We start from the raw sequence: 24,033 nt of genomic DNA on the forward strand, positions 1-24,033 counted from the left end.
ATGTTTTGCCTTTATTTTTCATGCTGTTTCTAGTTATATTTCATTTCATTTCATTTTGAAACTTAATTTTATATTTACATATTCAGCGATTCCCTTGATAAATTTGTATTAGTACAAATTATCCTTAGAATTTGCATCTAATTGGTTAAAAATTGCCAGAAATGCCAATCCCATTAATTAATATTTTGTGAAGAAAATATTTTAATTGGTGAAATGTTAAAATCTAAGCATTTATTTTAAAGAAGTGAACGATTAATGTAATAATCATTCCTGTTATTTATTTTTTATTACAACGGACTAGACTGGAACAGTTCCATGTGTCTGTGACTTAAATGAAACACGCTGTAGACGATTATGTCATATCTTGAAACATTTGTCAAAATAATTCGCACCAATGAAAAAAAATCAAATAACACTTCCGTAATTTTTAAATGTAACGATCATTAATCTTGTGCTCCGAGGAACACAATTGTTACAATGTTGCAGTCAGATTCATTCATCTGCCGCTAGCGGCATCCAAGTGGTCTAGTCGTCTCCACTTGCTTGGTTTCATTCGTTTTTGGACTTTATCGCTTCTCTTACCTCCAGTTCCAAGTCGCTCAGTTGGCTCTGACTCTTTTAGGAGGACGGTTGTTGCGTCTGTTCCGACCGGCGTACTAGATCGCGATCCGCGACAACGAATTTTGCGCCGCGTTTTGTTTTCTGTGGACGCGCCGCCTCGATTTTTGTCGTTGCAGCTGAACGGTAGCGATTCTGTTGCTGGCATACCATTTTTGCGAAGGTAAGTGGCTCTGCAAAAAACACGTGGTTTGTTTATTTGTACGTTTATGCACTTGTCGTTAACCTTCAAGCTGCCCCGGCATTAAACGCTTAAGATGCATGGTCACGTTAGGTACAGCGTTGAGGTACGGCTTCTGACCTATATATTTGCGATTTCGTAAAAATGCCGGCGGGAAATGCCCGTGCCAAGAAAACCGGCACTTTCTCTGTGAATTCTTCGTTAAAAATGTAAAAACAACGTAACTTTCAATTAAGTCTTCAAACAATCCTTAACGTAAAAAATGAAACAAAAAAATGTTTAATAAAACGAGGAAACAATGCGAAATAAATCTTACTATAAAGAAGTTAAACATTTAGGAAATTAGTATCTACTTTTTTTACTTAGCATCAAAATTGTACTTGTTCTCTGAACAAGAAATAAAATCATTTAATTTACCCTGTAAATCAAATTATTAAAATACAGTGTCAATGACCGTCAGGTAGGTAAGTAAATATTACCTTTTGCATGTCATAAATTAAAAATTGATGACTGACTGGATTTGGGGATGTTGCATTAATGAGATAAGAATCTATTAAAGTTGCGGTGGTCTAAGGCTTTTTTGAAAATGAAGTATGCTACATATCTCACTAAGAATGTCTCTGTTACCTTCATTTTGAAACCTCATGTTTTATTCAGCACAAATCCAGGTAAATATTACCGCTAACATTGTAGGTACTCTCTGTTATTGGTATTTTAAACAAACTGAAAATTTAACTGAATTATTGAACTAGTAGATTATTTGCTTTAGGTGGATTTGTGTGTATATATGATTTTAATTATAATATATACTGTACTTCCAAAGAATTACTTTATATTTACATTCTACAACAATTTTGAAAAAGTTTGTTTTAATATGTGCGTAGATATACAGGTATTGGTTAAATAAAAGCAGATAAAAAATGTAACGATTTTAAGTGCTATTTGTAAAACATCGGTTATTATACTTTAATTTTTTTATGAAGCAATCTTAGCGTGTACTTGTAACAGCAAAGAAGTATGGTTTCCTGTAGTTTCTATAGATTTTATATTTAATAAGGAAATTACTCTTCTTTTTTCAAAAGTTCTGTTAAAAAAGTTGCGCACCTATAGATTTTATGCATTATAATCACTAAACTTCACTTCAGTTATTTTTCTAAGGAGATGGAAGCACGTAATTGCTTTTTAGAATAATTATAATAATTATACTCTTATTCATCATATCTGTAATAGCTACATGCGAAAAGATAGTTTTCTTGTCATATTGAAACGGATTATTCTTCGTAATAAATATGTGAATGTAATAATTATACGTGTCTGACAGTTAAATTTTTAAATGCATTTGTAGAGTTTAGAGATTTGTTCAATTTTTTCTTGACAAACAACGTGTTTTTAACATCTACTTTCAATTGTTTTAGCTATTTCTGAGGTTATAAACATAAAACTTGTTATGCTTTGTGGATATACCATAAAATATAAGGCTATTTTGTAAAGATTTTTGATATACGTTCTGAATATTACTCAATATAAATATTTATGAACACGAAATTTGAATTTATTCATATAATTTTGTTTATTTTTATTTACATTTTATCTTTTACATAGAAAAGTTAGGCTAATAAACTGCCCCAATTTAGCTTTTGTATTCGATTCCTTTGTGGTAGCGATATTTTTTATGGAAACGCCTTTATATTATAACAATAATTTTATGAGGTAACTCATAGTTGTATCAATTATAGAACCAAAATAAAAATATACAATAGACCCAAACTAAAAATGTAGAATTGTTCAAAATTCTTTAGTAATACACCGTTACAAAGTACGTATTGGCCACTTTTTTCAATTTTCTTATAATTTTAAGATATATTTAATAAAATGTAAAATCCAAAATAGAAAATGATGTTTTAAACCGGTAAAATATGGCTTCTACATGAGCAGCTACAATGGAATTATAGTTTGGAAGTTAATAAAAAATGGAAATAGTTAGTATATCTACTATAAAAAATTGTGGAAGCAAATTAGAGATTTTTATTAGGTAGATTGCATGAAGTACAATATATTTATTAAGCGTTTTCCGAAGAAAGTTTTAAGAAACTTTATAAATGAAAATGCAGCCGTAATAAGAGAAAAAAGTCTTAACAGTTTAAAAGACTGTTATAGAGAAAGTTGAACCTACTTTAAAAGTGACTAACCATTCCTCACAAAACATACACTTCTCGCCTTCCATGCCAGTATAAATTTACACCTACTGATTAATTATTAATAGTCACTACTGTACAAGCCATTCTCTAGTCGGTGGTTTTACTTAACATTGTCCATACCTATTTATCTGATTTTGAAACTCGGCTGACAGCCGCGAGATCTTCAAAGATAAATCGATTCTATTTCAGCTGCTCGTTTTAGAATGGGCGACAACTAATTAATCATTACGGTTAATATTGGACACATGTTTGCGGAATTGAAAAATAATTTGATTTATAGGTATTTTAGTCTGCGATACTGACTTTTCGGAATTGGTTTTCCGACATTGTTTCTTCTAAATATAATAGTAGAGGAATTATTACATCAGGCTGTTCATAATACAAGACAGTGCATGTATTTTTGAAAATATTTTTTTTTTAGTTACCTTAAAAATGTTTACCTTTGTACAGGGTGAACCTTTTATAGAAATTCATTGCATTACTATTATTAAGATATTTGAATGGCACTAAATGTAGATAAATTTAAAAAGTCCTGCGGAATTAGAATATACAATCAAAGAATCAATTAAACATCAGTTAAAAAAAAGTGGTCAAAAAACCGAATTAAAAAAATCTTGCATTTATTACAGACTTTTTGATAATAGTTATTAACTTGTTCAACTTCCGATTCACAGGAAATTAATTACAAACAAATACGAAAGATATAACATATAAACACTACTACACAGTAAAAATATAGTTACTTATATAAATTCTTCACGTAAACTCGTATTTGGTGCACTTGTACCTAAATTAGAGTAAATGTCCTCATTACTGAGTGAGTTTAAATGTATATTAATTTCGAGTAATTTGAATGGTGCCGTGAAGATGGCACCACTTACATATTGCTTCTGTAATCTCGACCACAGTTGATAGGGGCCCGTTAGATACTCCAAAAAAGCGTAAGAAAGAAGAGCGCCAGAAGAAAGGGCCCTAGCCGGCGGGACCCAGCCAGGACAGGAGGAGGCCCCATGAACCGATCGAATCCGGCCGCGTTGGCGGCCCGGAATGACGGGGAAAGGGCCTACTTCTACGAGGCGTCCAGGCCTACAACGATGAAGTGCGTAAAGAGCGATAATTCCGCTCGACCCCGCTCCATCCGATGTCATTTTTCCTGCCAAGGATATTGGCGCGCGCAGAAAAGCGTGATTGCCAGGAGAACAGGCCTTAGCCGGCGGCGGTGGGTCTCAGCCAGGACAGGAGGAGGCCCCGCGAAGTGAATTAATTTCAACACTGTATGTCCTAATTAATCATTTATGAGTGATTTATTTGTGCACTCAATATTTAGTTAATTAAAAACCAAGTCTTAAAATTAGTAAAAAATGACTCAATTATGGTTATATTTAAATCATATTAGAGAAAAAGTCAACTCTAAATTGGTTTTATGTACTCAGAATAGAGTCAATAGTCGCTCAACTGATAGTTAGCAGTAACTCAGATTTGAATAAAACTCACTCATTTCTGATGCAATAGTTTCACTCACTTGTACATTAATAGAATGAAAATTTCACTCAATCGGGTGTGGACAGAATTGAGTGAAATTTGAGTGAAATTTTTTTACGTTGTACACAAAAGCTAAAAAATACAGCATAAAAAAGTAAATACATATTACGAACATTCGCTATAGGTATATCTAAAAACAAGTCAGCAAAGAACTCATCAAAATTGTAAAACGCTTTTCACTTAAGATATTTTCTAATTCTGGCCTTAAAACAGTCTGAATTTAGTGATCGAATCTCAAATGGAAGTCTATTAAAGAATTTAATACCAACATAATTTGTGCCTTTGGCCTAATATTGTCTCTCTCTCTTATATGGTGGGATTTAAAATTTTCTTCAATTCCTAATGGTACTTTTAAAAAGTTTTCTTATGTTTGTGATACAACCCCTAAAAAATTATTACTATTTGTATTATAGTTTCTATACAGACTTCTTTCTTAACAGAGCATTTACTTTGACAATTATAAAGAAATTCTTTGTATTTTTTTGTGAAAAAAACATATTTTCGATTGTGTAGTAATATAAAAAACATAACTTTTACATTTCCTATCTAATGTGCGAGTTTATTAACGACGTTATGTAATTTTTTATACAAATTGGCATTGTTACTTTTTTTAATAAAAAATGTGTCTTGTAAGTTGCAAATCATTCTGTAGTTATTATGAATTTGAATGCTGTGCAGATTGTAGAGGAGGAGCATTATTGACTGAAGCTTCATAATGTTATATCATAATAACTAATTATTATGATGTTAACAATAACCAGTTGGCAGCACCATAGAATTGTGTTAGCTACCTACCCATTCCAGCAATCAGTTTTCAAATGAATATCTTCATAATAAAGTAACGAATAAAACAAAACAGAAACTTTTAGATCACCGCGTTAACAAACATTTGTATTAAATTAAAAAAAATAACGTTTATATATTTTATAATTAATTTTAAGTTTACTTTTGTGCATCCTGATTTAATATGTTTCAACAGCCTACTTTTCTATTTTGTAAATAATATAAGATAGCCTCGAAATTTGTATTACTAATTTTCTTAAATATTCGTTAGGTTATTATGTCGAGATTTATCCGGTCCATTTATTTATGACTTAATTTGCCTTAATTTTTATAATGAGTTCGGAATTGTCCTCGTGTTTTGCGACTGGAATATGTAATTGAGTGACGACGGCTTTATGAGATAGGTCAGCTAAGTCATACAATAAAATTTCGTTGTATAATTTTAGACGTTTAGTAAAACATCTGGAGATATGCGTTTTGAATATTTAGTAGATTTACATAATACCTGCTGAAAGATAAACATAACTTTCCTTACTCGGTATTTTTGTATGTGACTGAAATACCAAGAAATAATATGCTTCATTCAGTATTCGTACACTATATTTATTTTGATGAATCATGGTTTTGATTTAAGTATGACAGCTAAATTAAACATAAACAAAATTATTAGTGGAACGTTGATTTGTCTGGCACGTATTATTAAAGTCAATACGCGTCAATAAACGACCACTCACATCTAGCTCTCCAATCAAAGAGTGTGACTATTTTTCGCGATATTTACTTGGAAATGTTAAGAAAGTTAAAATGATAATGGAAATATTAGAATTCATCAAAAGGAAAAGGATGATTTAAACATTGGAACAATTAAATAAAATAAGGAAGATAAAAAATAAGGATTTGATATGTAGCTTGATAGTGTGATAGAAATAGAAATTACCTCGATAATAATGCGGGGGACATAGTATACTTACTGTATTTGGTATCATTAGATCTAGAGGGTACCCCATTTTAAATAACGCATTGCAATATCTTCTTCTACTTTAAAGAAAAACTTTTTTAGACAAACGTTGTAGGGTTATGAGGGGGACATTCGATGGTGACCTTGATCTTGACACAGAGGTCAGCCGTAGAGGTTATTTCAAAGTCAACTTGGATTTTTAAATATGATAGATGTATTTCTAACACCGCAAATATATACAGCGGAAAATTTTACGTTCAGATATGTCTTCATGTTATGGGTCAAAGTGAGCGTCACTTTGACAGGTTATTTTAGGGTAAAATAATGTTCTTAATAATATTTTACGATATTTTGCGACGAAGGATTCTGGTTGAAAGTTTTATGGCTTGATTGGATTATACGATGATGACCTTGACCATAACCTAGAGGTCAAGCAAGATTCTTTGAAGGTCAAATCAACTTTTGAAATAGAAGAACACTGTTTGCAGCCCCATTAAATGAAGATCATTATGGCCCAGTCAGTCAAAGAAAAGTCTAGATATTATTTGAGCTTTGTTTAGAACTTCGAGAAGAACTGAAATATGGAATAATATACAGGGTGTACAATTAAACAAAATTCAACTTGGTTTCGTCATGACTTTTTGACTGATCCTATATACTTAAATTTTCTTTATTGTAATAGATTTAAAAAAAAAACCTAAAATGTTTGTGTCTTAAGTTTTTTCGATAGCTATCTTACTTTAGGAGATAATCGACCGTTTTCATACAAATCAACGACTCTGTATATGCACTATTTAGTTTATATAACAATGCTTTTATCTCACAAGCGCTAAGGAAGAGTTGTCCTTTGCCTTATTTCCGACTACGGACCATATGTTCAAATTTTAAGGACACATTATTATTTTATTGATAATTTATTCTGACAGTGTAGCAACTTTGCAATATGTATCTTAGGTTCTTGAGTAATTTATTAAAAATTTCATTTTCACTTCCAATCTTTGAAACGTTTTAGAAACCTTACGAAAAATGTTACTTCGATTTGACGAGATGAATTATGTCTCAAAAATTGGTGCAACGTCTTTGCTACACTCTATGTACCTTTTCGCTATAATCCTTTTTCTAAAACATAGGGTGATTCCTAAGAAGAATCAATTTTTAGGTAAAAGTAAACAATTTTTCGAAATTTAAAATTCAATTCAATTTTCAAAATAAATAAATAAAAATGTACCGTATTAATTCTAAAAAAAACATTTGAAATTTAGAGAAAAGTTGGGTGCGATGTACCCAAGAGTCTGTGCACGGGCGCTATAGCGGTAAAGGTTTTCTCCTAACCATATCAACAGCTTGTTCTGTAAGGGCAATAAGTTTTTTTCTTGTTTCAAGGACGTTATAAAAACTTAAATTTTTTATCCAACCTCATGAAAAGAAGTCACAAGGATTAAGATCTGGTAACCTAGCTGGCCACGCAACTGACCCTTCACTTTTATGGAAGGTCTAAGAACTCTGGCACCTCACACCTAAAACCTATCTTTTGACAATCTCTTGTTCTCCCTAGTAAGATTAAAAAGCCCAATAAGAATACCATAGACAATAGCAGCCCACACATTTACAGAAAATCTGTCTTGAAAATTTGTTTGTCTGTAAGCATAGGCAGTATCATTAACAGAGCATTTAGAAATATGTTAATTTAATTTCGGGTAAATGTAGTCCCATTCACAACCAAAAAGTTTATCGTATAGTAGGATCATATTCGATGCAAAGTAGAGCAAAAAGTTGTCGGTCTTTTATCAAAGGAAAATCGTGTCATCATTTTTAGGAGGCGTAAGATGAACCATTTCAAATTTAAAATGAAATTGAATGTAAAATCTGAAATACCGCTGTGGTCGGATATACGTCAAATACTAACCTGGCTAGCTTGGTTGTAAATCAGAGAGCGCCTCCAAAACAAACAAGTAAACAACAGTGGCGCGTACAGAGGTAAAATGTAGTACATATGTGGAATTTAAAAAACAAATTGGATTTATAATAAATTACATTTAAAATAAATAGTTTATGAGAATAAAAGAATTTTTGTAGGAACAAGGGTGCCAGACGTGAACTGATCCCTTCGCCCCTTCATAATGTATAAAGAAATTATTCAATTTCTAAAACCCTTAAAAGCGTATGACACTGGATCTCTTGACAGGCAATGATTTATTACTTTGCATCGAATATGATCCTACTATAGTTTTCATTCATATCACGTTACTATAAGAGCAACTCGCAAAAGTAAACTCTATTGGGACAGTCTTGTGGCCGTAAGGTTTGAATTTGTTGTACATGAAATGAATTGTCCTGCAATGTACAAAGTTGTTTTTGGGTCAGTTCTACTTCACGTGCAATTTTTCGAATATTTGTTGGATATTCGTCAACAAGATTAACCATTTTTTGGCATTGGTACTCTAACACACTCTCCATAAACATACATAAACGAACATACAAGATAAGAAAATAGAAACTTTCATAAAAAAAGCGATAAACATAGGTTTGTGTAGGTGTGTTTGTTTTGAATATCCGGGATTCACCTAAATTCATTGTAAGGCTGCTTTATTTCAGAGTTATTTAATAAATAGGATTTGAAAAAGTTTGAGTAGCTGTACACGCTGTTTAAAAATAAAACGCAACAAAGGAATAGACCTGCATTTTAAAGAATAGGAGTATTTGTTTATAGCATTAAATTTCTTAAATAAGATTCAAAATAAACAATAACCAAACTGTGTGTGTAGCGTGATCAACACTAAAACATATCTTGCAACAAACAGTTGTAGAGGAAGCCGTGCTCGTCTTGTTCAAATTTCATCCGTACATTGACTTTAAGATCTGGATGGTGCTCACGTATCACTATTATTTTTATTGGAATAGGACGTCCGCTTCTTTATAAAAAAAATAGATATCTATTTTGTAAACGATTCTATCTTCCAGTTTCAATCTCCAGGAGCGCCGTCTTAATTGACAAAACAAAACATATCTGTACGGGTTATCGTAGCAGCTCCGGTGCCCAATATGATAAATTAAGGAGAGGTTTTGTATATGAAGATAACATATCGGCTCGATAGGAGAATTCCAGCCTCAACGATTTATCATGCCAAAACAATAATCTGGGCCTATTCCGTATCAATTACTAACCCCAACTATTGACGTGCTCTGTTGACAGTCGGAGAATGACAAATGCCAAGAGGGGCAGCGCTACAAAAGGTCTACCAAGAAATTTATGCTAATGGGCGTTATAGAAATTCGGTGGAGGATAGCTGATCATTATTACTATTAAGCCACATGAAGATTTATAGCGGTTATAAGCCCGATATCGGGTAGGGTTTTCGAAAATAAATCAGCGCGCATCCGGGGGGCTGCCGATGCGGGCCCACATTTTTTTTAATTCGGTTTCATGGGCAGCTTAAGAATCAGTTGTAGGGGCCTCAATTATTTTTTTTTACCGGTTGGGCCAATTTTAAAGTCTGCTTTTACTACACTTGTTCTATACTTATATATTCTTTAGAATAGTCAACTTTAATTCAGACTGTAAACTGTCTTTCGGTTAGGTCATTGGTAGGTGTTTCAGAAAAAAAATGCACCATTTTACATTGTTTCTAACACTAATTAAATTCATTCAGCTTCATTACAAGATCTACGAGTGAGAATACTTGGACGAGGAATTACATCATCTATACGATCTCATTGTGAGAGAATATTGAACAAGCCATCAGTAAGACACGTAAGAACAAAAGAAAATTAAGTATATCTGGCAACAATCTAGCTCCATTGTGTATACAAGGATGTATATTTTAAGGAAATAAAATGTTACAATATTTCAAAGAAGATAGGGCTAGCATCTCATGTTCATTGAACAATGTATCTGTTGGGCAAATAGAAAGGACACTTCTGCACGAGGTAGAAGCAATAGAAATATTACCTAAGAAATAACAATGATAATGGAGATAAATCAGCAGATTTTAGCAATACCAATACTCTAGTAAGAGAAAGAAGGTTTTGGTCAAGATTTACAAAGAAAAAAAAATTGAAATCCAAAAAAATTAGAATAATTTCAATGAGGATCAGGTCTAGAGAACTATGGAATTTGGAAGAGAAGTTAATCTGCAGTTTCAGTTTCCTTTGAGGAAGAAATGTTAAGAAGTCTAAATCTACGACGTAGCAAAAAGCAAATACAAATTATGTTTGATAAAAAACAATTTACGCTTTGTAAAACATCATTAAAATTTGCTTAAACCAAATTAATGATTTCTCAGATTTAAATTAATTTTTTGAAATGGGACTTAATCCGAAATATACAGGGTGTTTATAAATAAGTGCGAAATATTTTAGGGGGTAATTACCAAAGTTATTTTGTGAAAAAAAGTTCATATAAACGTAGGTGGAAATATGCTTCGTTGCTGAGATACAGTGGTTAAATTTTAATTATTTATTTATTTGTATTAATTAATTTTTAAATATATGACTCAAAATTTGAAAAACGCTTTGAAGGGATAAATGTGCATTTTTGCGATGATCCGAATATTTCTACTTGCACCAGTGGCGTTCGTGCCAGAATGCCACTACATTTTTTAATAAAAAAAATGGTACGCCACTGACTTTTTCCCGTTTTAATATTTTTTTAGAAATCCGCCAACAATTCTGAATGAAATTGGTCTCTTCTATTTTTTTCGTAGGATGCACGTGTTTTGAGGAAAAAATAAAACATATTATTTTATTGCAAGTTGTGTACCTATTTTTAATTTCTATTGATAGGTTGCTATTAATATTTCTAAATAAAATACAACCATCTTAAAATATTTCGCTCTTATTTACAAACACCCTATATAGTATAGTAATCTCCTTTACGAGCTACTAGAACAAAAATAAAACTAGACCCTTGTTGACAGTACTGCCTTCAACAGTTATTATTGTTAGCTATATAACCTAGAGGCATAATAAACGAGGTAATTTAATCACAGTTTTGGAAAGCACGTTGGCTAAAAACAACGTACTTAAGGAATTTATGATTAAATTATAAGCAATTATTATCAATGTCCGGGGATTGTTCGGTCAGATTTTTTTAAAAAACAATAATCAAATGCATTTATTGATATTAAATTTTCTTTGCCAAAGTGTGACATTTTGAACTTTGATGCATAAATCAAACTTCAAATTCGTTTCAGAGTTGTTAAACAATTCGGCAAATTTCTATGTAAGCAAAAATTCCTAAATTTTCATTTGGCAAAACCAGAATTATTTTTGATGTACTCAACTGTATGGTAAGTTTATTTTAGACTAAAAAATAACTAGAAAATAACTTGTTTTATTAATAAAATACAGGAGATTTTTCTTTGAAATATAATTGCAAATTAAGTGAACCATTCGAATTTCCAAAATACTCACAACAGTGACGCCAATATTCTGGATTATGTCCGCAATTGTATATAAATTCAGCGACTTTTTACCTTTATTTTACGTCAAACCTCTTTAGAGACATTTTTCATAGAAACTTTTCCCTCAAAATTTAAAAAGGATTCCCCCATCTCTTTTTTTTTCAACCATTTCCGGGACATCCTGTATAGAAGCTTATAACTACCAATGTAATTATAATTTTGTGTAATATTTTATTTTATTTTAAAATTCATTTAAAATCTAAACACCATTGTATTGTCAAATTCATCAATTGTTAAATCTAATATGTCAAATCGCCATCTACTTCAAAATGGGCGGGGCTTACACTAAACGCCACTGTATATAAAGCCACCGTACATCTACAGATTGTAGGATACTTTTATGATGTATCATTGAAAGTACGCATATCCCTTTTGTTCTGTTCGCATGGTAGGCAAAATATATAGGTTACTATTGTCGTGCGGCGACACATTACTAATCGGGTTACCATATATAAAGTGTCAAAACATTTTTAAATCTCAGCGTACAGATGTGTGCTCGTTGCACAAAGCGGTCGGCATTGCAAGGCCATGTGTTTATTAGGTAAATAAATTGAGGCTGCCAACTGCCACCCATATTTAAATTGAAAAATTCAGGCTGGTTGTTTATTATTGTTGAGTCTACCCGCTCGCGCTGACTGGACATAATAAATTTAATTTTATGCCTTTTCTCTTTATCGGTGCGGCCGTTTGTTTTTCTTGCCGAAAATTGGTTGTTGTGTTTATGCAGTTTTTGGGCTATTGTTTGGCGCAACAGCGGGGTTTCCCCGGTTTCTTGTTACGTCACAATATTTACGATGTACACAGTCATTGTTTAATATCCAGAATAGATGTAGAGGTTTTATAATGGCATCGATGAATACTTAACTGCAGTTTAATTTAGAATGTACGGGCATGATCGCACTTTTATTAAGACAATGATAGAACAAATATGTAGATCCATCTAGGAACTGACGAAGCGTAACGCTAAACTAGACCAACTTCCTTTAATTTTTCGCATTGAATGATCGGGAGAACATGTAAACATCAGAAAATGTACCTTACCTCTTTTGTCCAGCATTTCTAAAGATACTGAATAATTGTGATTAATGCATGTGTTAATAGTTTCCTAAAATCATTTTACATTGTGTGGTTATGTTTATAGCACCGTACTTGATTTGCTGTATGTTCAACAGGCGTACAAAATTCAGAAAACATAAGATAAACATAAGATAAACTTACATAATTGGTACAGTAAAGAGATATTGTTTTTGGACAAAAAATTGCTCATATAAACGCCCCCTTAAAATACATAGATACAGAACCTTCATAAATGATTACAAGCCTCTTGACCAATAATTTTGTTTGGAACAGTAATTTTATTTTCATCGCGTTGACAATTATATTTTGGTCAAATTAAAAATTACTAACATATGAGATCAAGGTTTCGTTAAAACACAACTTATTGTTTTATCGATTGGTGATTGATGTAATTTTTCACGACATTTTGTTCAACCAATGAGCGATCGCATTGTCTCGAGCATAGACGCAACAGTTTGTCGTTGTTGATTGTAAACGAATCATTAATATCGATGACGCTACGATTTAGGGATTTTTAGTTGATAGTACCACTTGTGCAATGTTGGTTGCCTAAGCTTAAATTTCATATTAGTTTATTGTTGTTATGAGAGTTTTGTTGTAGACATAACAAATGATAGCATTTATTTTGTAAAATGTAAAAACAGGTTAATAATAGTCCGTTCCCCAAATTGGTAGAGACTTTTTCTCGTACTAAGGCTAGCAACATTGTGTTTAGAGCAAAAAATTACAGCTTTTTTTTTTCAATAACAACTTCATGAATTAATTAATCAATTTCTTCATAGAGGGTTTGGTTTACATTGTCCTAAATTTCATGTATTTCTTTGATGAAACAAAAATTGTCACTTTCAACTTCACAAGCAAGTCAGTAACACAGTAACCAAACTCAAATGGCCAGGAAAAAGAGCTGGGAAATGACCATTTCGCGACTTTTTGTTTCGGCAAGCTGAATTTATCACTATAGATGCTAAATATTATGTACAATAACATACTAGTTTCCACAGTGATAAAAAGGGGGGGGGGGGAAGATTTACAGGCTGGTTTATTGTATAATTTTTACGTAAATTCACGTTTTTCGCTTATAATTTTTTCCGTTCATTTCCATGAGAAAACAGTAAAAAATTTTTGTTTTCGTCTTATAAAGACCTACAAAAGTAGCCCTCGAGAAAAAAATATTGATTAGATCAAAAGTTATAAACGGAAGAAGTTTATTTATGACTTTTGAATTAAACATTTATAAAGTGCGTTATTATTACCAGAACGTTTTGGCATCACATCCTCTCATTCCTTATCACTGTCTAATAACTCACACTAAATCTGGAATCGGTGAGTTGAATAGTTTACAAGTTATGGCCTTATAAACAAATTAACTAATTATTAGTCTGGACGATCCCGAGAATCTTCCACAAACGCACTGATTTTTTTCATGGTAGATTTCATAATAATACATTGAAATCTATCATTTTTTATTAATTTCAAATTTGCAACCTGGAAAGTTTTTTTTATTTTTAGCCTTAGTTGCAAAATGAAATATACGACGCACGCGCGTGATATAATTGTGTATTATTACATATACGGAAAGCTTATGAAGAGAGCTTTAAGTTAAAAAAATCGTCAAGATTCGTTGAAAAACAACGGAGTTACAGACTGTCATAGTTGACGGCCTATTGTTAAACAAATTATGTGGGTAGTGGCAAAAAAAAATACTGTCATAACCCGAGTACTTTCCTAGACAAAAATATTTTATTTGTAGAAGTATGTTAAGTGCATAAGAAATATTGTCAATGGGTCGCTTGCTTTTTCAGCGAGCCATGGCGCGGCGGAAGGGTGGGGGAAGCGAACGACAGCGAGTCCGAAGAAAATGACGATAATATTCATAGTCGCTTGAAAATAATATATTTGATAGTCTGTAACTCCGTTGTTTTTCAACGAATCTTGACGATTTTTTTTTAACTTAAAGCTCTTTTCATAAGCTTTCCAAATATGTAATAATATGTAACTATATCTCGCGCTTGTTTCATTTTGCAACTAAGGCTAAAAAATAAAAAACTTTCCAGGTTGCAAATTTGAAATTAAAAAAAATGATAGATTTCAATGTATTACTATGAAATCTACCATGAAAAAAATCAGTGCGATTGTGGTAGAAGCTCAGGATCGTTCAGACTAATTAATAATTAGTTGTAAACTATTCAACTTACCGATTCCAGATTTCGTGTAAGTTATTACACAGTGATAAGGAATGAGAGGATGCGATGCCACAACGTTCTGGTAATAATAACGCAGTTTATAAATGTTTAATTCAAAAGTCATAAATAAACTTCTTCTGTTTATAACTTTCATCTAATCAATATTTTTTAACGCTCGAGGGCTAGTTTTGTAGGTCTTTTGAAGACGAAAAAAAAGTACTTTACTGTTTTCTCGTGGAAATGAACGGAAAATAGTTATAAGCGAAAAACGTGAATTTACTTAAAAATTATACAATTAATCAGCCTGCAAACAATCTTTCCCCCATTTTTATGACTGTGGAAACTAATATGTCATTGTACATAATATTTAGCAACTATAGTGATAAATTCAGCTTGTCGGAACAAAAAGCCGCGTCCAGCTCTATATTTTCTGGCCTTTGAAATCTGAGATATTTTCCTTAATAAGTTTAGAATTATTAAAAAACTGTAATCCCTCTTTCCCAGTTCAAATATCATTTTTTATAAGAACATGCTGAAGTGAATATGTAAACAAACAACTTAACCTCATTATTTATTTGCTGGTATTTCTAAAATTCATGATGAAATTCAGGAAAAATGGACATGTTCTATTTCGTGAGGAATTTCATAAATAAATCTGCTAGAAAGAAAACCACCTGATCGTCACATATTTTAATTTTTGATAAACATTTACAAGGTGATCCATTATTGTGATAAATGCAATAACCTTGTTATTATTCGAGATACAAAAAAATCAAATGGTTAGAGAGGATACAAATTAATATATCACTTTTTTTTATTGTTGAAAACGGCATTATCATCCATTAGAAGAAATAAAACAATTTATTGAATGATTAATTGATTATTCATAAAGTGCAAAAAAGTTTAAATATTTCCTTGTCAGTTTACGATTGCATGATTTAAAATATTGACGAAATTTGCAATGCTATTATGTTTCACATCTGGAGGTTCGCTGTAGAACAATATTAGTAAAAAAAGTTATCCGAATTTGCTTTATAAATATCTCAAATACTTAATTAAATCAACGGTTAGAAATAATGGATTAAAACTGATATCATGTTATCCTGTGATTAAGATATATTGAGTGTTAAAACAAGTATACCTACCCTGAGTTATAGGATATTTGTTTTTATTCTGCATCAGTCGTTAAAGCATATTGTGTAAAGAGTTAAAAGATAAATAGGTGTTCGTTCTTGCTTGTGATGTGCATTGTAAAGCTTGAGTTGAACATTTTGAGTGAAACACAAAAACAAAGTGAATTTTCTAAAAACATACAAAACATGCGAGTGACGTAGCGGTGTTGAATTTGGTTAGGGAAAATATACTAAAATCTAAATTTGATATTATTCGTATACTTTAAATTACAATATTCCATTCTGTGATCTAACGTACGTGTACCAATTTTTTTGTAAGTATAGTAAGTGGTTTTAAAAACGTCAAGTTCAAGTTATCAGCTTTTAGCCCGTCTTGTTTTCCACTGAATTATTGCACCAAACTATCTAAACTCTGTTTCAGTATGTGTTTCTAAACATAATATTTCACTTGGCTTACTTAAATCTAAACAGTACCCATCCTAATCAAACAATTCACCTCAATCAATCCACTTTCTTTGTATTCGTTTTATTAAAGCCGTTTCATTTTATTACATGATAAAAATAGTATTTTTAGATGTCTGCATCACCCAGTACTTAATTGAGGTTGTTTAAAGAATTTGATATTATACCCTCAATTTTAATTTAGAATGTAGAACGTAGGTAAATGTTACTTTTACTGTTAGTTGTAAAAATAAACTGTACTTCCAAGAAATCAAACTACTCCATAAGGAGTGCCGCTTCTAACATGTTCTTAAAATTTTTTCGGTTTTATCTTAATGGAACTTTTGTATATCCTTGAAAACCAATATAATAGGTGTTGTAGTACTTAGATAGTCTCACTAAAAAGGATCCAGATAGATAAAAACAAATACAAGTGCATTACGCTTATTTTAAATTCTTCTGGCCAAAACCGTCCCAATACACTTTTTGAAGCGTCTTCTCATTTGATTTTTATATGGGACATACGAAATTTCGTATTAGTATCATCAATTATTCAGAATATACAGGGTGTCCCAGAATAACGTATGCAACGGAAGACCACAGATTCGTGGACTGAAATTAGGCAGATTTAGGCTAATTTACCTAATATCCGAAATCGCTTCGTTTGGCCGATAGATGGCCTCAAATTTGGTGAAAATTTTTTTGTTTTTTGTAAATAACTCGAATACGTATTTTTCGATTTTGATTATTCTTGGGGTGTGGACTTTTGCTTTTAATCTACAAATTGTGATGTTATATAGAGTGTTTTTAAAACTTACAACTCCTACAAAATTGATGTATGGTAATAATATCCGTTCATAACTTTTTCCTCTTTCGAGCAATAATGACAAGTATTTTTTATGGGATAGATGATACCATTTGGAAGTTTTTGGGCCTCTTGTATGTATGTAATGAGCCGTTTGGTTACAAAAAAATATTTTTTAAATGTATACCTACATTATCTTGCCACCCATATTACAATACTTAACAAAGTGCTAGTATGCTCTGATTTTGTAGGTTGATTGTAATTTCAGTTTGATCTTTTAATCATTATACCTGCCAATTCTCTTTTACTAGAAGCGGAATAATAAATATTCACTATGAACTCAACTTCACTATGCTCAAGAAAATCCACATGCTGTCAAAGTGAAACATTATCAGCATGAATTTCGTATCAATGTTTGATTTGGGATCATTGATAGCATTATTATTGGTCCTGTTATTCTACCCAATAGAATAAATGGGGAATTTTATTTAGAATTTTTGCAAAACCCGAGTTATTGGTAGATGTGCCGTTATTACTCAGAGCTAACATGTGGTTTATGCACGATGGCGTTTCACCAATTTCACTGTAAATGTCCGGCAATATCTGAACCAACGATTCCTTCCTCGATCCGTAGAGGGGATAATGTTCCTGTTTACTGGCCTGTACGTTCACCAGACTTAACACCTCGTGCCTATTATCTTTGGGGTACTCTGAAAACAACAGTGCATGCGTCTATACCTAACACTGAAGAAGAGTTGTTGAGGCATATCCAAAATGCCATAAATGTTTTAAGAAACAGTCTTTAAGAACTGCAAAGGGTGTCATTTAACTTGCTTCGCCGAATTAACCTTTTTTGTAGGTGGCCATTTTGAACAATTTTTATGATAAGTTGTACTAAATTTAATAACAGCAACTTTGTTACTTTTATCTCCACCATTTTGTATGGTATTGTTGTTTTTGCGAATTATTTCAATAAAATTAGACACGTTGTAAATAATTCGTCGAATCCACATTGAAAAATGAAGTAACATGTGGTATATCTTATCGTAGTAAACACTCATTAAGAATTGGAAACTGAAATTACAGTTAACCTACAAAATCAGTGACTATTAGTTAAGTATTGTAATATGTGTGCCAAGATAATGCGACATTTAAAAAATATTTTTTTGTACCCAAACCGCTGATTTAATCAAAATTCTGTAAGAGACCCAAAAACTTCCAAATGGTATCACCTATCAAACAAAAAATAGTTGTCATTTTTCTTCTTTCGAGTACCTACTCGAAAGAAGAAAAAAATTATGAACGCATTTTATCACTATACATCATCTTTGTAGGAGTTGTGAGAAAACACTCTGTATAACACCAAAATTTGTAGATTAAAAGCAAAAGTCCACTCCCAAAAATAATCAAAATAGATTAATACATATTCTTTGAGTCTAGCGGCCAAACGAAGTGATTTCGGATATTAGCTTAAATCTGCCTATTTTGAGTCCATGAATCTGTGGTATTTTGTACACGTTATTCTGGGACACCTGTATATATATTTTTAAACATTAACAGTGTATCTAAGAAACGACAGCGTCAAGTATTGTCCGTTTTTTTTTTCAAATTTAAAAATTCACTTGAAAATTAAACGCATTGTCAAATTGACACATGTCACTCGAAAGAGGACTTACTGCTCTATCAGATTGTGTTTTTGGTTGCTTCGTTAGATTTAATTTTTGACAATTTTCATTCATTTGAAATGGAATGTCGCGGTTTAAAGACATGAATTGTTCCGGATGCCCTGTTGAGTTTGATGAAGAGCAATTGAATTGACTCTTTTATGAAATTCCAAGACAATCAGCAAGGAAATTGGTTCAGAGATGGGGTTTGACCACAAATAATAGTAAACGACCTGCATTCCATGGGAAAAGCACAGACTCGACACTTGGGTTCCACATGTTTTGAACGAAAACAATAAAATCAACGCTCTTTAATCACCGCTGATTTGCTGTGTCATCATCGATTAACATGTGGGCATAGGGAACGTGTAAGAACACGTATTGTTACTGGTGATGAAAAATGGTGTACGTGAACTTGAAACAGCGGAAAGATTGCTTAAGTCCCAAAAAACAAGCAACTCCGCGAACAGACCAGAACTTCATCCTCGAAAGACATTATTATGCGTCTGGTGGAATTGGAAACTACACCGACTTTATACGGTTATTCAACAAACGTTGGAAGGAGGTGATAAATAATGATAGGAGAGTACATCACTGAAAAACCTATTGATAATAATTGTAGAGTTAAAAATAAAATATATTAAATTTTAAAAAGAAAACGGATTACTTATTTCCCAACCCAATACTTATATTTGAAGGAGAAGGACCTTCTTCGTCAACATGCCATTGTGTTACACTCTGTAGATACGAATAATTCTCACCAAGAGCTTTTTTGCAGAGGCTACAACTTTGTCGACAACAACAACATAATAGACACAGTTAAAAAAAGCGAATGTACAGTCTGAAAAAAACAAATTACCTGAAGTCTCCTTACATGTCGAGCTTACTTTCTGGGCGCTATAAATTTCTGTAAGTCAAGCCTACTATGATTAGGTGTCCAGTAAAAATAGAAGTATGTGAGAACGGCTATAAATTCTTAGCGATCAGCACCATTTTTCATTGACCAGTGACAATTAATTTAAAGATGCAATAAATAACATAGCCTATAATTAACTTTATAAAATGATTATGATACATGCAAACGTGACTATTGAATTGGATTTTGCCAAGGCTATCTGATATATGTTACGACAAACATAGAAAACATCCCACAGATTATGTTGTATAAGGCCGTAGATTGCTTTAAATCGCGATTAGTTCTGTTTCGGTCGATTTAAGAGTCTAAGATATTAAAATGGGTGGAAAATTAGATTCATAATTTAATTATGCAGCATATGGCATGTGTGTGACTGTATATACTCTGAAAAAAAGCAAAAGCGCATTCGGTATAGGTGCTAAATGCAAATCCACGACAATGATAATTATCTAGAAAGCAGTGTGACAATGTCTGCTCCTCCTATGCATTTGTCACCTCGAGACAAATTAAAATATTATATTGTTTTATTCTGTTTTCAGTCATTAGTAAAAATGTGAAGGCACATACAGGGTCGGAAAGTCCCCATTGTTCATCGACCGTTACGTGAGAGCGTTAAAGTAAGTCATAGAAATCCATGCGATAGAGAAGGATGGCTATAATGAACTGGCACTTCCACTTGTAATTCAGCGACCGGTGGTCATCTTAGTTTTCGTAGTTTGTCTTTTCTGTAATAGATGTCACTACTTATACAATTCCGACTTCCAATTCCAATATTTTAATACAATCCCTTAACAGAGAGCAGCCCTAGAAAGAGTGATGCCAGATAAACAGATTTTTTTTTGGAATTGGGGAAATAGGGAATTTTGCTTTATTTCTTGGGATTTTTAAGTCATTTTAAAAAGTATACTTAAATAACAACTAAATGAACTTTAGATGCAGCTGAGCACTATACTCCATTTGAATAACTTCTCAGTAGGGGAAACAAGGTCACTAGATTTACAAACAGAGGTATCTACTAGCTACTGTAAAAAGTCTTCTTTGTTACGCGTTGTGCTGCCCTCTGTTAACTGATGGTATTAACATATCGGAATACCGAAGTCGAAATTGTATAAGTAGTGACATCTATTAAAGAAAAGCCAAACGACGAAAACAAAGATGACCACCGGTCGCTGAATTACAAGTGGAAGTGGATTTTATTTGTGGAAGGGGAAACGGGCGGTGACTATGAGACGCCTTCATCATAGCCATCCTTCTCTATCGCACGGATTTCTATGACTTACTTTATCGCTATCACGTAACGGCCGATGAACCATGGGGACTTTCCGACCCTGTATACCGTAAGTGGCAAAAGTATGGAATATATTTATTTAAAAATCAGATGTTCGTTATTTGAAAAATTGCTTGAACCCGTCGAATTATATTTTTAGTTTCGCATTTTCTGAAGCAATTTTCATTTATACATACAGGGTGGGCCCAAAAAAAGTTATGAAATCAAGGACAAATTTTTTTGCATTTTTATTCAATTCTCCATGGAATTCTGATAATTTTTTATGTAACATAACCTATACTTATCTTTAACCGTTTTCGAGATAATGGCGTCTGAATATAGAATACGGAAAATGTTCAAAAATTACCCTGAGATTTACCCTGCTGGTTTTAAAATAAAACCACTTTTACTTTTCCATCTTAGGTTTGTGTAGTTCACAGAAAATTGCTTCAAATCAGAAAAATCCATAAGAAATAAGTGATTTGGTGCTAAAAATTTGCAAAATAATCTGGCTCGTAATTTAAATAGTGACATTTAACAAAATCATATTTTATACAATAAAATTATGCGTTTTTAATTAAGTTATACCTAAATACCTCACTTACATTTTTTACATTCAAGTCATTGCGTCCTAATGATATCACGGGTCCGAGCGATTTTTCAAATAACGAACATCTGATTTTTAAATAAATATATTCCATACTTTTGCCTCTCACTGTATAAGGGGCATTAGAAAACATTTACTGGAATTTAACATCCTTCTTAACTATCAGCTTTTGGACTAAGGTAAATTCGGTTAAATCGCAATATTTTTGCTTCAGGAATCTACCTATCAATTTTGGCCCATTATTTCGGGACCACCCTGTATAAGGTACCTTTATTTCAAAAAATTATATCATTTTTTTGAATTTTTGTTTATAATAATATTCCGATTCGACTGTATTACAACTGTAACTTTCAAGTTTTTAGTTATTATTAAAAATATTCAAATTTTATTTTATTTCACCCAAATTTTAGTAGTATAATTTGCAACATACGATTATAGATCACCCTGTATATAATATTTTGAGACAGTTTTTTGAGTTATTTTATATCCAAAAGTTTTAATAAACCACGAATCTGAAGTCACTGGTTTTGTCAACAAATTGTGGTCAAAATTATTACCACTAAAAATCCTTGATTTCGTTGCTTTTAATTATTTTGGATATGTCGTGAGGGTATTCAATATTATACTAGAAAGGTTATCTTACATTTCATTAAAAAATGAGCCATTTAGTTTTATTTTTTTTATTTTCAATAGGCTTGTGGTACAGCTAAATAAATCAGAAATAAATCCCGTTCTATAAAAATTCCAAAGAATAGTTTTTTGTAATGCACTGAACTTAATTTAAAACATCATCATCTTTAGCCCCACAATCATACGAGGTTAGCATGGCATCGGAAACTCTGATTGCTCCTTCACATCTAGTTGTTTAGTCGGTGCATTCACTTTATGCCTAATAACTGTGCTAGGAACTAGACAAGCGTTAAGTACTCGGTTTTTTGTCAGATAGTTACTAAGTAACATTTTAACAGCGTTTCATTAGAATGGCGCCGGCACATTACTCGCGACGATACAGAATGTCGTTCATTTCGGTAGCTTTTTGCATTTTTCTGGTTTCCGTCTAATTAAAATGTTAATTCAGTTGTAAAAAGGAGCGCAAATAGACATAAGAAGGCTGTTTGTATTCCGTTCTGGAGTTGTCTCTCGAGGGAGTTGTACTGCACTCGACCTTATTAGAATTTTGAGTATGGAATGCGTCTTATTTACTTCATTAGGAATATTCAGTTGTAAATACTTAAAACCTTATCAAATTGTTAAAATTGTACCTAACAAAAGAAAAACGATTGCAGATAAAAACGTTCAGAGTTTCTGCCGTTGAAGAGAGCGATATATCTTTCAAAGCGTCAATAACGCTAAACCGACGACCAGTGGTGTCTCGTGAATTTCGAAATAGTTAACATACTTGAAATGATTTACATAACAATCGATCCTCCTCAATAATTTTCGCTTAGAGCAAATACTACATGAAAAAAGCACGCTTCTGGCGACAGTGTAGACGAGTGACAAAGAAAGAATAAAATACGTTGGATACTATCTTTCTCTCTCGCGCAAGCACTTGATTGGCTTTCGGAACTCCTTCCCAACGATTAGAGAAAGAGAGGCGAGTATCTAAACTATCGCCCTTTCTCTCTATAGCGTCTACACTTTTTAACACACTGTGCTTCCTCCATGTATATGCTCTAATAATTGTCTCGTTGAAGTCGGTTATCTGTTTTACAACAATTATTCTATACTGAGCATAGCTAAATTTATCTGCCTTTCAACAATTAGTCTATACTGAGCATAGCTAAAGCACTTAACCTTTCTTATCTCATTGTATTCCTTAAAAATGTGTTTATCGTTTTTAGAATCGAAAAATGACCTCCACTTTTAACTATTACTGCAGGGAAGGTAGGTACACAATATATTTAGAAGTTTCATACTTTCAGAAAAACTAATACTCATGTTATTGTTAATAAATAGCATCTGCTCCTTCACTATTATAAAAAAATCCTCTATTTTAAAACACTTTTATTCAGTTTAATTTTAATTAGTTAGTGACAAATTAATTAGTTTGAAAATTTCTTTCAAAATTAATTTTTTAAATAATTAATAGATGAACACATACCGGACATGACTCAATCAATGCAATCATTAGGAAAAATATTCTATATTCTTGCATTCGCCTTTGACAAAGTTTGATCACGTAAAAAACAGCTGCT

At 32.1% G+C, this 24,033-nt stretch overlaps 1 protein-coding gene across 4 annotated transcripts in view; it reads left to right on the forward strand.

Moving 5' to 3' along the window:
- Positions 1 to 570: 570 nt before the first annotated feature.
- Positions 571 to 24,033, forward strand: part of LOC108911733 (extracellular sulfatase SULF-1 homolog) — a 272,564-nt gene continuing 249,101 nt past the window's right edge. For all 4 annotated transcript variants that reach the window (XM_018716735.1, XM_023455876.1, XM_023455877.1 and 1 more), the window contains exon 1: positions 571 to 781. The gene's annotated coding sequence lies outside the window, so the exon portion shown is untranslated. The remainder of the gene's footprint in view (positions 782 to 24,033) is intronic.

Source organism: Anoplophora glabripennis, unplaced genomic scaffold (genome assembly GCF_000390285.2).
Source record: "Anoplophora glabripennis isolate ALB-LARVAE unplaced genomic scaffold, Agla_2.0 scaffold417, whole genome shotgun sequence".
In the NCBI taxonomy this organism is placed as follows: Eukaryota; Metazoa; Arthropoda; class Insecta; order Coleoptera; family Cerambycidae; genus Anoplophora; species Anoplophora glabripennis.